The sequence below is a fragment of the Anas acuta genome, chromosome 13 (genome assembly GCF_963932015.1).
Source record: "Anas acuta chromosome 13, bAnaAcu1.1, whole genome shotgun sequence".
Taxonomy (NCBI): Eukaryota; Metazoa; Chordata; class Aves; order Anseriformes; family Anatidae; genus Anas; species Anas acuta.
The window spans coordinates 9,506,442-9,520,057 of NC_088991.1; positions in this window are offsets into that span (position 1 = coordinate 9,506,442).

Genomic DNA, 13,616 nt, shown 5'->3' on the forward strand with positions numbered 1-13,616 from the left:
AATTAGGCACCCACTTTGCATTTAGAGCCAACGATGAAAGACAGACAAGTCTCACTTAATTCACAGTTTTCTGAGGAAATTTTACATTAGATGAAACAAGACATTGCTTCTATATTCTTCTGTAAATTTTTAGAAACAGGATTTAACCTTCTGCTTGGATAAGTGGTGCTTGGCTCACTTACACTCTTAAAATCTTGCCCTTCACACTTATGACAGGTGCAGACATGTTCATGGCATTTAAGTATAAAGGAACAGGCCATTTCTTGGCATAATCGTAATATCATAGAAGGATTGATGTGGAAATGAATGGCAACAACAGGCACTTTGTTTCTTGTTATTTCATTAGTAAAGGAATGTATTACTTCAAAGAATGTTCTACAGTTGAGAAATATACAGAATACAAAATGCTGAAGCAGTCATGACATCCAAGTGAGAATGTGACGATTTAGCTTGGCATATGGTGATAGAAAGAAGGCAATATGTTTTGACAGATATTGTAATTTGACAGTTAAAATAAATACACCAACTGTCAGACAAAAAATGTTCTGGTTGATGAAAAGTATGTACAGTATTCTTTCCTTACAGTTCTCTGTTTGAAAAAAAATGTATAAACATTTATGACATTGCTAATGTGGAACATCTGTAGACTATTTGAGTGAGAATCAGTGACACTATCTCATGCTACAGACATGCACTTTCTTCATGTCATTGACTAAACTAATTGTTTTATTTCCAGAGAGTATTGTAGAGTTCTGCCATAGGAACCTACCAGTGTAAGTATTGTTCACAAGCGAATTGTGAAAGTTAGTACAAATAACTAGACAGAAATGCAGAAAAACCTTACAGGTCTGAGGGTGAGCAAAAATGTTCAAGCCTTTTTATTGTGTCCCTTTGGTTATAGGCAAAAGAGAAGAAGGGGTCCATAAGAAGGCTTTCAGCACTCATATCTTCAAAATAAGTTAATTATATGTAACTTGAGAAGTCCTGAAAATTGTCTGATAATTGTCAAACCACTCAGGTGCTCAAGCCTTTCACTAAGATACAACACTGTGTTACAAATCCTGGATCTACCTCCAGAAGAAATGCTCTGTCTACTGCAGGTAGAACATTTCATAGAGCCAGGGACCTCTAAAGCAACACCATAGGAAGGGCTGATTAGCTCAGGCTGCGTGCTGTGCTGCACTGGCAAGAGACTATACTACTTTGAAGTATTTTGTTTGGTACCAGCTTGGTTATCTGTTTGCTTTCCTCTCTGTAACTTGTTGAAGTTTGCGAACTTGATAGAGAAATACCTTCCACATGCAGACGTGATTCTTAAATGGTACAAATTATTTACTGACTTTTATTTAAAATGTTGTTTTATTCAAACAGAGGATCAGACTTGTAACATCTGTCTTGTAAATCTCTGTTACTCCTCTGCATTACAATATATCTATTTATTTTTGGAGAGAAAACAATAACAACAACAACAACCAAAACAGTTTGGAATAGCTTGTAAGGAAACACAGGAAGACAGACCGTTTAGATGCAACATTTTTCTTTAAGGACACCAGATATTGGCATGTACAGTTGCCAGCTGCCACTGTACTTTGATAGATACTTTGCTCCCCCCCCTCTCCCCCCCCCCCAGAAAAAGATCTGAATGTGTTAAACAAGATATTAATGTGGCATACTACATCTTCCTTTTATTTGGTTCTTTGTTGCTGTACAGTTCTTACTCATGTAAAGGTGATTGCTTCTTAAACCTGTATTACAGAAGTGAGACAATTATAACTGTTATTCTCAAGCTTAAATTTTGACCCACGGCTTATCCAACTTTCTGTTATCATATGTAGCAAGACTGGAATTTGTTTTGAAAGTTTCAGAGGAATTATCTGTAAGTACCTGCACCTCTCTGCCCAGCATATTTTTCAGTATGTTTTTTTGAAGGTGGAAATGAATATTGGTACTTGTTACAAGCCTATACAAGAATCTATAACAATGAGAGGGCTTAGCAATTTTGATGTGCTTTCTGAATTATAGGTCTGCCACTTTTTGATTTTCCACAGAACGGAATACGTTAACATTTCCAAAGAAGTAAATATGCCTGGGTTTCCAGAGTTTTAGCAGTACTTATTACAAATAAGTGTCAGTACTTCAAGATCTCAGGTTATCTATTTCTTCCTTTTTTTAGTTACTAGTCCATGAAGACCATGATCTTGCACTAAACTGTAGGGAAAAAACAATCAAATATGACTCAATCTCTGCCTTTTTCAAGCTTTTCAATTTCCCTGACTAGAATAGATGAAACCACTGCAACAAACAAGATTGCTCCTTTGAAAATCATTTCATGTTATGTTTTTTGGTAAAGAGTCTTCAAGAAATCTGGATAGATCAGGATTGATAAAGCACAGGTTTGGAATTGTACAGCTGGGGAAAGAATATTTCATAGCTGTTGTAATTTTATTTGAAAAGGTGGCTGAGAGCATTACATGCACAGTATGTTATATGCATTATGTTATACAGAGAAGGTTCTCCGCATCGCTGCACCATTTGCAGTATGCAAACAAAAAAGGCTCATTTAAATAAAACTGACTAAAGCAATATTTGGCTAGGTTCCCTATAATTATTTTTATAAGAATTTATTTATAACCATATTTTAAAATAAAATAATAATTAAAAAAAAAATAAATGGCCATTGAATTGAAATCTGTAGGCATTGGAATATGGGCCAGACAAATATATGTCCCTTTGCATCTATCCATAATTTGTAAACAAATTCAAGTTCTAGTGACTCAGGCCTTACAAGCTTGGAAAATGTCTCAGATTATTTGCTGAAATATAGAAAGATGAAGTTGGCTTGCATTTACTGTTTAGTGTAATCTTTTTTGTTCAGAGACAGCTGCATTATTTAGCTTTGGGGAAAAAAAAAAACTGATAATAGGTTTCAGAGCAGCTAAATCATTGACAGAAAGCAAAATCTTCTTCCTGTCTATTTATGAATATAGCAACGTAATTCTTAGCATCCTAGAAACCTCTTTTCATCATTACTGTATGTAGCATAGAGCAATCAGAAATCCTGACTGACAGACTAAAGGTTGGGGTGGGGGTATGTGTAATCCCTGAAATACAGAACTACTTAGCAATATTGAAAAAAGCTGCTTGATACAAGGCATTAACAAAACACATTGTGAAAGCTTGGCACCCAAATTAATGTGGCTGCCAATGTCAGACCAAAAACTTTGAGAGCAAAACAATTTGTCCAGTACTAAGCAGACACCATCATGGCAGATTCAATGAACACTCATACAGGGATACCATCTGTTCATAATGGCTTTTGAAGAATAGCAGATAAAAAAACTTTCATTTTTTTTATCAAAAATGTTATGTTTTATCAAAACAGTGAAGACATGAAAGTGCAAGACTGAACAGCAATGGAAACAGGACACAGTACATACAGAGAAGCAGTGGTGGAATGGGTTAGCTAATATAGTCAATGGAACTGAAGATGTTGGCACAGAGGAGATGGGTGAGTGTACTCAATAAAAATGAAATAGTTTCAGTGCAGTGGAGAAGAAACACTGGATCTCTAATCAACTGTGAACTAGTTTATCTTCATGGCTTGGACTGGATTTCATGAAATGCTTTACACTGACCTGCAATTATCCTTACTTTCCATTCTACATTCCACAAGGGCAGAATGCAAATTGTCAATGTAATTACTCTTATTTAGAGTATTTGTGATTAGCTCATGTATTTAACTAATGAAATAAGAATGCCCTTTGCAGCAGTTGAGACACCTTCAGTTGAAAGATAGGTCAGGGTCTCCAGTTTTCTTACCGTTCTCATGAAAAGTGCTCACTAAAATAAAACCAAGTAAACCTTTTTTTTTTTTTTGTCCCTACTCTAGATATTTTCATCATTGAAACTTCCTGTGATTACTAGAGATTCCTGAAAATCCATCGAGCTTTTTAGAATGATATATTAGTGATGACATGTCTAACTTTGTGACATTCTTGACCCATTCATTTCTTCAAATAGCTGATTTGTCCTTGACTGATTTCTTTTATTTATGCATGAAAATCAATATTTTTAATATCACAATCCTTCACTACAGAACTTAAACCAATAGAAACAAAGTAATATTAATCTCTTCAGATTTCTCTGATGTAAGCAGAACAGACTGTAACTAAAAGTATTTCTTGTCACTTGCAACTGTTTTACTCTGCAATGAACCCTGAGCACAGGATGTGCTTTTGAGATTTTTTTTTGGCACAGCTGTGAATCACTGACCTCCTAATTTAGGAGAGTTTAATTAGTCTGTTTGTTCTAAAGAGATATCTTGTATCATTCAAAAAAAACCTTTCAGCAATAGCTTATGATTCATTTGAATGTTCTTTTCCTGTTTGCAGTGTAGTCTGCAGTGGTGGTTGGTTGTTTGGAGAGGAAAAGATATTGGGGCTCAGCTGCCATTCATTCAATACTTTTACAGGTGATATTACATTGTCAACACTTCCTTTACTTTAAATTACACTGGCAGTAATTTAATTGGCACCACGCTTAGCCTGATGTTACTCATTTTCAGGGTGGTTAGATAAATCAGGGCCATGAGGTGCTGATTCAAAACCTTTTTAAATAGCAAATAAGCTTTTTTTTTTTTTTTTTCTTTCATTAAGGATGTCATGTTTACTATTTAGTCTTTAATGTTAGTATTCAGAGGTATTCGGTGTTGAAAATGTTCTGGTTTATGCTAAAATAATGCCATCAGATGCTGAATTAGTTCCTGTCATTCTGAAGGGTTTCCTATATGCTTTACAAACTAAATGTTGCAATCTCAAATCTTTCTTCAATTATTAATATAGAGACACACTTTGTCCCCCTCAACAAAGCAATTATTAGTAAATAGTTTTCTAAAGGTAGTAATTAGTGACCTGTGAACCAAGAATCAGGAATCGGGTATTGAGAGACTGAGAACACCAGTTGTACTGAAAAATTACTAGTGTTTTTTTGTTTTCGTTTTTAGAAATGTATTAATAATGTGAAAACAAATGAAAGTCCAAAATGTCATATAAAATATTTCCAGTTTGTAAATATCTATATCCTGGTTCTATCTCCAGGAAGATCCATTTGGTGATGCATTGACTTAAACCAAAATAGATTTCAGATTTTTTTTCAAATACTGCAAATGTCTTAAATTGTCATGATATTTACATTCATGTGAGTTTTGTCATGTTTGCCACTCATTCATATGCGTATATTTCTTTTTCAAAATAAATAAATATCCAAAATAATCCAGCCTGGAGCACATCTGGAGGCTGATAATGTTTGGCTGTTGGAGATCTTTTCCATGAAAAAACTAGCTTCACTCACTTTTCCACAATTAGATACTGAGCTGGTTCCCTATCAGTGGCATCTGTTGTATTTTAAATGATTCACACTGTTCATATGAAAGATATTAATAAATCATACAGTAATAAATAAGTAGTTGGTAAATGCAAGAACAGTGAAGTGGTAAATGGATACTGCATGACTGACACAGATGAACCAGTATAAGACTGTCAAGGGGGGAAGCTGTGATTTTGCTTAACACTCAAATATAGTAAGGCATGCCAAAAGAATTAGAAGTGATTGAAATTACAGTGTAAAATGATAAATGAACAGTGAAAGTTACAAAGCATCCTAAAATGTGAGATTACCCAGGAGTTCTGGCAAATTGACCTTTTTTTTTTTAGCATATTATTGCAAGAGTAGTCTGTGTTTTTGTAGAGCCTTTTAGTAACTTGAAATTGCTATAGTCCTCACAAATCACTTCATGACAAGCACATAGTTGAGCTTTCAGAATTGGTGAGGCAGGTTGCTCAGGTATCTCTGTGACTGAAAATATGTATGGTTTCTTGCATAGAACTGTCTTCAATTAAGTGCATAAATTATTTCCTCGTTGGGCAGCGAAATATAATTCTAATCAATGGCAGAATGATGAAGTGTGACTTCTGTCCTCATCTTATTGTTTGACAACTTTTTCTGCCCACAGAACTCACTGCAGGTATTTTTTTTATTTTTTTTTTAACTAAAGAATATAAACAGTAATGCTTTGCTTAGCAGTGAAGAACATTTGAATTAATATGGACTTTTAAATAACATTCTGATAAAGTTTGTCTGCCACTGGAGCTGCATATAAAGATATGTGCATAAATTTTGATGAATTTAGACTGACGGAAAGTTTGAAGAAGCCTAGAGTGACAAAAAACTCTTGACCAGGACAAGGAAAATATTCACAGTATTCTAATAACCTTCATTCTAATCTTGTTTGCTAAATACTACAATAAGAGAGTAACAAACTGTTGCAGTTACTCCCTCATAGCAAACCTTCTTAGACAATGAATTTAATAAATTGCCCATCAGAGGTTAATGTCAAGGTATGTTACCCAAACACATCTGTTCAATGCAGAACCCAAAGGCAATACAGAAAAGAAAATGTCAGACATTACTTTTTCTGAGAAGGAAGAGTATTCTCAAGGAATGAAGAAAAATGAATGAAATTGCTTGAATCTTTTATGATTTGAAACGTATATATAAGGAAGCAGTTTTATCAATGTAGATGGAAATGTTGCCTTTGAAAATAAGGGGTGTCAGGCAACCATATATTTTTGTTATTTCAATATCTTTTTGTGAAGGAAAAAGAAATCAACCTAAATTCACATCTAGAGTGTAAGTAAGAAAAGCAAACAAGTTAGGTGTACAGCCTTACCTATACTGAACTATTAAAATGAGAATAGAAATGTGACCTTGGATCAGTGAGCGACATGTTAACAGAGAGCATCCTTTGATAATTCTGCCTTTTAGCATCTTAGCATATAATAAATCCATAGAAATTAATATTTAGCAAAGACTGTGCTAAGTGCAGACAGTCCTGAAACTTGTTAGTGTGCTTTTTTCACTAAGCATTTTCTGCTGAGATTCAGGCATTTCTTAGATGTAAATGAACTGATTAATACCAAATAGCAGTGCAACAGATCATGAGGGAGGGGGCATAGTGCTGTAGTTTCTGCAGGATAATGTGCATTAGCAAAGGAGCATTAAATAAGTAGAATATAATTTCCCATTAGAATTTGACTGGGACACCTAATTTCTCTGGCTTCCAGCTGAGAAAGTCTCATTGAATTATATCTGTCTGCAGAAATAGCTAGTTAAAATGACCTGCAAAACAGCATGAACAAGATGGATGCAAATGGCTGAAAACTGGAAGAGGCTGTTTGCTTTTCCAAAGACTCTAATCCCTCCAAACTTTAACATCAAAGACTTAAAACAACTTCTGAACCACACTCATAATCAAATGGTTCTTGTTGTATCATATAGCTGGTAGAAGGAGCAGAAGGAACATAGAAGATATTTAGGTAATTACAAATTTACAAAAGCCCTGCTCTGTGCTTCTTACTGCTACAGAGGGGATATCTTTGCAGAGCTATCAAAAAAAAAAAAAAAAAAAAAAGTGTGTGTAGGGGGGAACTATATGTCATTGCTGACTTCAGATTTTACTAAGTATAAGTTATTTTCTGAGTTCAGAAATGTACCAAATAGGAGAGCTCCGAGCCATTTCGAGGACAGAGTCTGTTCAATTAATGCCCTCAAATATTTGAGGTGTCTAACTCTTACCACAGTACTGTCAAAGAAAAATGCAGTGTACCTGTTTCACTGACACAATAGGTATTGAACCACCCATGAACTGTGCAAATAATTTATCAGCAGCTCTAGAGACAGATTCAGTAGGATTTAATATAGCTGTTTGGATTAAAGAAAGCCAGAGAAACAACTTCTTATATTGCTGGGGGTGTTTCCCACTATTCAAAGCCTTCTGCCAAGTCATTTGTTAGTTTTTGCTGTGTTTTTGTGCATATCCATGGACTTTTTTTTTTTTTTAACAAGAATGAAATGCTTTACAAATTTTGGAGGAATTACTAAATTACTATATATTGTAGCAGAAATGTTATGCTTTGTTTGTCTCTCTTTTTAAAGAAGGCAAATGCACACAGTTTCTGTATCACTAAATTATTAAACCTTCAGCATTGAAATCATTCTATATAAATTGCATGGAACACCCTGATAAAAAAAAAAAAATATGCTTGATATATGATTATTTTGTTGACCACCTTTTAAAAGTATCCATGAAGCTGTAGCATGTAGACTTGTGAAAAGCAAGTGTAATGAGTTCAGCTATTGTCATTCAGTTGTCCGTAAGTTGCATTTCCAGAGTAAATTGAGGCTTTCTTTCTGTATGTTTAATCATCAGCTTCCTAACATTTGACTTCTTTATACCTTTCACTTACAGTGTTTGCATTTTTTTCTAGTCATGAAACTGCATATTAACAGTTTTATTAACACTGATTCTGCCTCTGTCAAAGTAGTAAATTTTGTAATGGGAGATTTAATGATTCTTGACAATAGTAATGAAATAGAAGAAAAACTGTGGCATTGATAAAAAGCTGTAAAATAAGTAAATGAAGCTAAAAAATTATTCTCCCATTTTCTGTCTTGGGACACTAAATTAAAAAACAAACACTTTTATTCAGATTGAATAGTAAAAAAGAAATAACTTGGACACTGAAAAAAAATGAATATTTTTAGCTGTAGAAAAAATTTCAGTTCCAGACTAATTTTTAATTTAGGTAATTCCATTCTACCTTCCCTACTAAGATGCCCTCCATATTTCCTTTTTTTTTTTTTTTTTTTTTTTTCAAAAAAAAGAACATTGTGAATACCTTTTTTTCTTCTCAAGAAGCATTATTTGCCTAGTGAGTGAAATGATTCAGGTTTATCTGCAGAAAATGTAATAGATGCCAAAAATGTAATAAATACATAGGTTCAATTTGAAAGCAGTATTTCCACAGCTAGCCAACAGTTTGTGTTATTGGGCTTAGGAGAATGGCACAAATGCTTTTTTTTTTCTTGATATTTTGATTTTTTTTTTTTTTTTTGAGTAAATATTTTTCTGTAAATACGCTTCTTTTAAGTGTGGCAAAAACTGTTCCCAGGACTATAGAGAAGTGACTGTTTTGTATTTTGTGTATGGTACTCTAAATGCTATGCATGTATATTAACAATTCTACTTCCAGAAGTCCTGGGAGATATTCACACTTGGAAATATACTTGATATCCTACTTCCTTTTGCTTAACAGCAAAACAACTTAAATTTTAATGAGGAACAATATACTGAAACCTAAAGGAATTGCAACCCTTGCATCATTTACTATTGCAGTATTTATAAACTAATTTATGAGAGTTAAGTTTCTAATTCCAACTCCATGGAGAAAAACAGGTTTATCATAGGAGAACAGATGGTTTCCTGAAATTATCTTTTTCTCCATTCAAAAGACCACAGTAATAGGATATCAAGAGTCCCTAGTGAGGTGAGTCTGTGACCATGAAGTTTCTACATGTGAGATTCACAGGTTTTCTTCATCCTTACTAAAGAAGAAATTTCATCTCTATTTTAAAGGGTAGATGCAGGGTGTGTGTCAGGAGAGTGTGGGTCCAGTGGGTGAGCCTGGCCATCAGATGCACCCTATCTTCAGCACAGCAGAGGTAACGGTGGTCAAAGACAAACTTTAATCTGCTTTAGGTTTTAGTTGTGAGGCCAGGGTATGATGATTAAACAGGTGGTGAGTTGGGAGAACTGCCTCCCCTGTAAAACCAGATAAGATCTTCCTCATCTGCCTGATTCTGTGGTCTCTATCTTGTTGCATGTTCCCATATGTCTTTTGGTACCCTTCTGGCTCAGGGTTTAACTGGGGAGTAGAGCAGTGTAAGGTGTAGGCCGTCAAAAGAGGAAGATGCCCTCACCATTAAGCTGGAATGGTTCTGCAGTGGGAGTCCTTAAGTCTTCTTTTCAAGAATTTTCCTTTCTTACGACAATGAAGTCATTGCTTTTATTGAGTGAGGGAGCATTCCTTTAGTCTGTTGATTAGAAGCTTTTCCTCAGAGAGGGAACACCTTTAAAAATATTTAAGCATTTCTACAAATATGTGACTAGAGGCTGGAACTGGCATGTCTCCCGTAAGGACTCTACCCACTAGGGTATTCAGTAGTTCTCACTGGTATAACGAGTATGTATCCCACCGAGGATCAGTTACAGAAAGCAGAATTGACAGATTCCTGACTATTCCTAGCTGGCTGATACAGATGACTGTTTGAACAGTAAATTGACCTATGTGAATCTCATAATGGTTATATGAATTGAAGAATTTGCATTCAGAGTTTGTGCTAGAATGGATAGGTGCCTAAAATTATTTGCTGAGTAAAGAATATTAACTATCTAGATTTCTTTCTTTCCTTTTTCCTTTTCCTTTTTTTTTTTTTTTTCATTTTCTATATTTGTTTGTTCTACACTGGACATTTGAGGTACTTAAACTTACAGCTAGTTATCTGCTGATGCTGTTTCCATGAGACACATCAGAAGTGAAAATGCTCTTGACAGATTGTATCTGAACAGAGTGTGAAAGGCCTTATGTTCTTACAAATATCTTACTGTTTTGGTAATATTTCAGGAAAATTCTGCAAGAGAACATTCCTGGAGCTTTTGACCACTCCTCTCCCTTTATTTTTTATATATTTATCTATTTTTTTTTCAGTAGCCTTTTTTTGAAGTACTTTCCAATGCCTTTGAGGAGTGCGCTTGCTAGTAAACACCGAGGATATTTGTTTGTCTTCCAACAGAAAGTTATGAATATTAGAGATGCTTGACAGGCTGAACTTGTGTCTATAGCCTGTTTGGGTTAACAGAAATGGAAAAGCATATACAATGTGTTACACCCTCATTGACACCCTCCAGTTAGACCAGGGCAGGGCTTCTGCTGGTGAGCTGTCAGTGCTAGCATTGCCCCATATTATCTAAGGGCATGACATACAGCAGGCATAGGTGCTGATTTTTGTATGTATTCATGAATAAAGGTGATTTCCTGAAAGGGAAAAGATATGCTCTTATCTTGTTGGTTCATATTATTTTTTTTTATTTTGTTTTTTGAAACAATGTTCAGCTGTTCAATGTATTTTTTTAGAGACTACCTTGCAGTGATATATCCTAAGCAGATTGTTTGCAGCTTTTGCAAATGTTGAGAAGAAGATGTGCTTTTACTTCAGCCATACATCTTTGTAACAGGCAAAACAATTGCAGCACATCTTATGGAAAAGGTAATTTGCTTTTGACTAAACATTCAAGTGAGCAAAGACTAATTGTGCGCTTAAGTGTTAGAGGTAGGGAAATCTTTAGTGATTTGGTTTAGTGATTAAAGTGCAAAACCAGAAAGGCCAAGAACTTGAATGAGCAGCAGCAGAATTGAGGAAGCTTGTTTTCCTGTCTCTTTGTATTGTATGGTATACTCTTCAGGATGTCCACGTTCGTGAACCTCAACTGAAGTCTGTCCTGAATTTAAGCTGTACTTCCCACATGCATCCTTGTAGTGTAATAAAGGAGTAAGTTCACACTTAAAGGGTCTCTCTGTCCAATGGATTCCCAGTCACTACAGAACACTACAGAAACTTAATTCTCTGTGAGAATACATAGCTCTGTAACCCATTTGAGTTCTATTTATGCTTGACTGTGCCAAGCAAAAAAGAAAAGCTCTTCTCAGCACAAAGCTCTGAGAAGCAAAACAATTCCAAAAAGAAGCCTTGTCAAGCCTTGTCAAGTGTAATGGTAGGACAATACAAGAAAGGAAGAAGAGATGTTAGAAAATAAGTAATGTTAATTCTTACAGATGAAGAACAGTCAGAATAATCCTTTCCTTTTTCTGCTGAGTTTGAGCAGTCTACCTTGGCTACTGCAACTGTTTAGCTTTAAATTGCTGAAGCATTTGAACAACTCAATAGTAATCTGAACTGCAATTAGCACTTAATCAGTAGTGGTAATGTGAGTTTACCTTTTGCATTGTGTTTTACCATGTTTTGTGAGCTGGTCACATGCTGGAACACTGCAAGTCTTTGTCATTTCTTTTCAGTTGCTGAGCTCTAACTTGCATTCTACTAATGTTTATTTTGAAATCGTGTGATACGTTGATAGTAGACTCTAAAACTTGTCATACCATCCATAATTTTTAATATGTAGCTTTCTGATAAAATCTGTGTTCTACAACTCTTCTGTACAGGCCGCCACCAGTAAGAAGTGCTTTCCAGACTCTATCAACAGCAGAGCTGCAAGTTTTTTTGTAAAATCCAACCTCCATTTCTGATGACGGCTGTGTGGCATTTGGTTTCTGTCGGGCAGTGTGTATGAGTGCATCAGATTAGTAGCTGGACTTGGCACAATGCAGGCAGCATATCAGGAGAACGTGGGCTGATCTGTCAGTTGTTCTTTCAGCTGTTCTTAATTCCTTCCAACAGGAAGAAAGCATGCAAATGTGTATTTGAATTATATCTTTATAATCTTTATATCTAACATTTATGTCTGCTAGTCACTACAGTCACGGTGTAGAACGATCCTTTCTTCCTGTTCCTGAGCATGAAGTTTAACTTCGTTAAGTGACACATTTCCTGTCAAATGTTTTAAATAATATATTTGCAGGACAACCTTTGTCAATTTAGCAATGATAGGAAAGTGTAAGAGCTTTTTCTGTAATATAGACAGTCATGACAGACGCAAATATTCAGGTGCCTTACCATGCTGTTCTTGTCACTGTTCCCTAGGGTTTACAGGGACATTTTATTACCTGTGGGTACATGATATGTTGGTTTCATCACTAAATGTTAGAGCTGAGGTAATTTTGATGACTTTTCAGCAGATCTGATTGTTAACATGAATTTCACTGGATCCATATAAATAGTCATTGGACTATAAATTAAAAGTGGCACTCTCATGCCTGAGAGCTAGACTAAATGATAGGCTAAGTTAATTTCTGAACTGAAACTTAAAAGATTATACAGTAGTTTAGCCAAGGGATAAATTACGGATCTTAGTTACTTTTATTCAGCACAGAAGTTAGGGGAAGTTACTGATCTTGTCTTTAATGACTGAGAATTGAATCTGGTTCTTGGTTTGCTTGGTGTGTAGTCACCACATACATATGTTAATTTACCTTTTAGAATTCCCTGTCTTCTAAAAAGACTTCTGATCTCTTATTCTAGAGAGAGAGATGAATACTTTTCTTAACACTTGTTTTACTGCGATTATTCTCAAACATCAGTGCATACTGTCCTGTTGTATTCAGTAGTTAAAGATGTCCCCATGACATTTTTATTTTGAAAAGTTAGATATTTTTTTTCTTTCAGTTAGGCATTCCTAATCTCTTATATCTGTAGCTATCTGAAGGGATCTGTGGTGTGCATAGTTGAATGTGTCCACATAATTTTGTTTGAAGATGGTGTTCCTTTTTATTTTCCCTTGGTTGGAAAGTTGCACTTTTTAGAATCTGTCCCAAAATGTTCCATTTCCACAGCTTCAAGATCCAACTCTGATCTGGATCCTATACACTTCTGCAGAGACATGTGCCACTATAAATAAAATTTCCTTCTGAACAGTGTGTACATGTGAAAGGACCACAATTTAATGTCGTGACTTGTGATGAACTAAAGATCTAATTTTCACACCAAGTAGTAATTAGCATCAAACCATAATGTTGTTCTGGCCCAGCCTTTGCGCTTGTATAGTT